The sequence below is a fragment of the Plectropomus leopardus genome, unplaced genomic scaffold (genome assembly GCF_008729295.1).
Source record: "Plectropomus leopardus isolate mb unplaced genomic scaffold, YSFRI_Pleo_2.0 unplaced_scaffold22289, whole genome shotgun sequence".
In the NCBI taxonomy this organism is placed as follows: Eukaryota; Metazoa; Chordata; class Actinopteri; order Perciformes; family Serranidae; genus Plectropomus; species Plectropomus leopardus.
Genome location: NW_024624147.1, coordinates 171 through 3,289, shown reverse-complemented (window position 1 = coordinate 3,289; position 3,119 = coordinate 171). Strand labels below are relative to the sequence as shown.

Here is a 3,119-nt window from a genome sequence, read left to right as displayed (position 1 = left end):
AATTTAGCAGGTAAACTGATTAGTGTGACTAGATTTTGGTGCTTTAACAAACATGGTTGAGTATTAAGTGCAAATATATTTTGCATACTAATCATATCAAGTCAATAAAAATGCCGCTTAATCTCAGATTTTCTTCTGCTTCTTATTTATGTTATGGCACTTCTTTATCCCTTTTTTTGGATTAGTATTTAATGAGAGTATTTTACCCTCATGTGCAGCTTTGTTTGTTCAAAACAAGCCGAAAAGCTTCTGGACTTTGAACCTTTAACTGTAACATTATAATTTCAGTGTCAGCAGATGTCAGAGCCTCAGAAACAAGACGTCATCCTGTTTTCTCGCTTCCTCTAATGTGTAGTGAGTGCATCATTAGTGTGCTGTGACCTCTGACCTTCTCTGCCTCTTGCTGCTGCCGTCTTTTCTCCACGGCCGCCGCCTGGCGCTGCTTCTCCTTCTTCCTTTGCTGCTCCATCTTCCTCCCTCGCTCCTCGGCGCAGCGATCCAGCTGCTGCTGCGCACGGCGCTCCTTCTCACGCAGCACCTCCGACATCTCTGAACACCACACAAACGGAGGAGGGAATAAGTACATTTGCTTAAATACTGCATGATGGGCCTCATGCAGCAACATTATCTTACACTTCTCTCATATTTTTTTTAATTTTCAGTCAACTGCAGATGCACCAAATGTTCTTCACCACCCAAATCTGCATTGATCAGGTGTGCCCAATGACGAATCCCACTGATCGTAAGTCACCTGTCGGCACAGGTAACGCCGCCTAAACACCATATAAGGACAGGTTTTGTGCCGTCTGCAAAGACTCTGACGGGACTCGAGACTGGAGAGATGCCTCGAAAAAAGCTTGTAAGAAGAAAAAGTTCTTTGGGACTTGGGACAATTGGGACCGAGTGCTCTGGATCACTGGACCACCTCAGAGAAACGCAAAAATAAAGCAAAATTGGTGAATCCCAAAAATCAATGGGCACTAACAAAATAAGAACATATTGTAGATACGAGCAAAAATAAGAGAAAATGTGTTTGTATGTTGTTTCTTGCCTGAGGCCTTTCGTTATTTTTGAGGTGCTGAATGAAGCTTAAGATCAACTTAAGATGTTAAGATTGCATGCTGAAGCAGGATCCCCCTTAAGGCTGTTTTTTTCGTGTCAGTATTGTGGTTTAGTGGTGCATATTTCTGAGCAAATTTTCAATTAAATTAGCACGAACCAGTTGACACACCTAGGCCAAGAATAGTTGCAGATTTAATACTTTATTTGTTTATTTATTCATATATTTAACCTTTATTTAACCGGAAGAATAATTGAAAATAATTTGTTATTTAAAATGGCAAATCCTCCTTTCTCAAGGATCTGAACACGTCCTCCTCCACCAGCAAACACACATGCACCCACAGTGTGTGTGTGTGTGTGTGTGTGTGTGTGTGTGTGTGTGTGTGTGTGTAGCAGTGACAGATGAACAGGACGGACCACACCGAGCTCCACCAGCTGGAGAGTTACTCCTACCTTGTGTCTTTTCTCTGCTCTCCTTTGCTAAATTCAGCCGGGAGCCTTGAGACAGGTGAAAGAAAAAGGGGGAGTGATTAATTCACCTGCAGGAGGGTCGTAAATCATGTTTTATCCAGGGAGGCAAAATAATATTGGCAAGGCATCTTTATCTGCCAATAGTGGCTTTACAATGATATATAGCTGATTTCTGAACGAAACAAAATCTTTATGTGTACAAAACATCAACATGACTGCTCGTCAGCAGTCTGCGTTGACTTAAAGGGACTTTAATGATCTTTTTTAGCCTTTTAAAAATTTTCAGGAAGTCCAGTCTGCATGTAGAGCTCATAGCTTAGCTTTTATGGACAATTTTATTTTGTTTAAAACCGTTCCTCCCCTCTGTAGATAGTTTTAAGAGGCAGCTCAAGACCCATTTCTGTGCTCTCGCTTTTAATTAAATCCACCTTCTATTTATTTTTATCACATATTAAAGTTATTTCTTATAAACTACTTTTGTGCTTGTTATGCACCTTTACTGTTTTTACTTTGGATGTTTAATATTTCTTTTATATTTATATTTCTTTAATTTGTTTTTCCCCTCTGGCCTGGCTGCAACTTATTTCCAGCGTTATGGTATCCATGTGCTGTAAAATGATTTTATTATTATTATTATTTGGGTTTTTCTTATCCATAAATATATGCATTTCTCTATATTGTTAGGTTTGAACTTTTACTCTCTTTTACTCTTGCATGTAAAGCACTGCATTTTAGGTAAGAAAACAAATTATTATTATTATCTATATCATTATTATCATTATTATTAACCCTAAGTTTAAGTATTTTTCTTGTTTTGCTTATTTTGCACAATGAATGAATATATCATACATTGAAAAGCATTGTATTTTATGTCTCCATCTGCTGGTGAGTCATCACAAATAAGAATATACACAATACAATAAAATTCCACGTTAGGTAGGGATTCCTAGATTTATCTGTGTGTATATTTGACCAGTTTAAGTTATTTTGTCATTTCAACTGTAAATTATACAATTAAAAAGCATCTTCTCATAATTTCAGGGTTTTAAATCACACTGTAAACTGTAATATATATGAAAGGAAAATAAGAGGTGGAGCCAGATGCATCTGCAGGATTGCCACTTTTTCAGTGTTAATTTGATTAAGAAGATAATGGAAGCAAATTAAAGGGAGTAATGTGATTAAAGTTTACCTGAAGGGCTGTGGTGACTGGACGGCGATCGAGCAGGAGACGCATTCCTACTGCTGACCAGCGGTGCAGGAGGAGGAGCCAGCGCTGTGTTTTTGGAGAGAACAGCCACATAATGATTCATGCAAGCTGCCCAAGAGGCAAATACTGCTAAAAATGTAAAGCTGGCGTGGTGAACGTGACTCCTGCTATTGCCAATATGGAAGAGACTCCAATACAAAGCAACCGCACATATTTGTCATGACGTCAAAATACAATAAATCTCCTGTCAGCTTATCGCCCTTGGGGTCAAATGTCAGAGCGAGCTGTCGATGCAGTACCCGAGTGGAAACCCTCAGCCTTTGTCCTGTTGTTTTCTTAAATTCTAAAGCTGTCACGAAAGCCTCTGTGCACACAC

The 3,119-nt window shown here is 39.0% G+C and overlaps 1 long non-coding RNA gene across 1 annotated transcript; it reads right to left on the bottom strand.

Moving 5' to 3' along the window:
• Positions 1 to 446: 446 nt before the first annotated feature.
• On the bottom strand, positions 447 to 2,778 carry LOC121965911. Its single transcript, XR_006107535.1, has 3 exons — positions 2,726 to 2,778; positions 1,516 to 1,560; positions 447 to 549 (listed from the first exon to the last, which is right to left on the bottom strand). It is a non-coding gene; the product is annotated as an uncharacterized LOC121965911 (long non-coding RNA).
• Between the last annotated feature and the right edge of the window lie 341 nt (positions 2,779 to 3,119).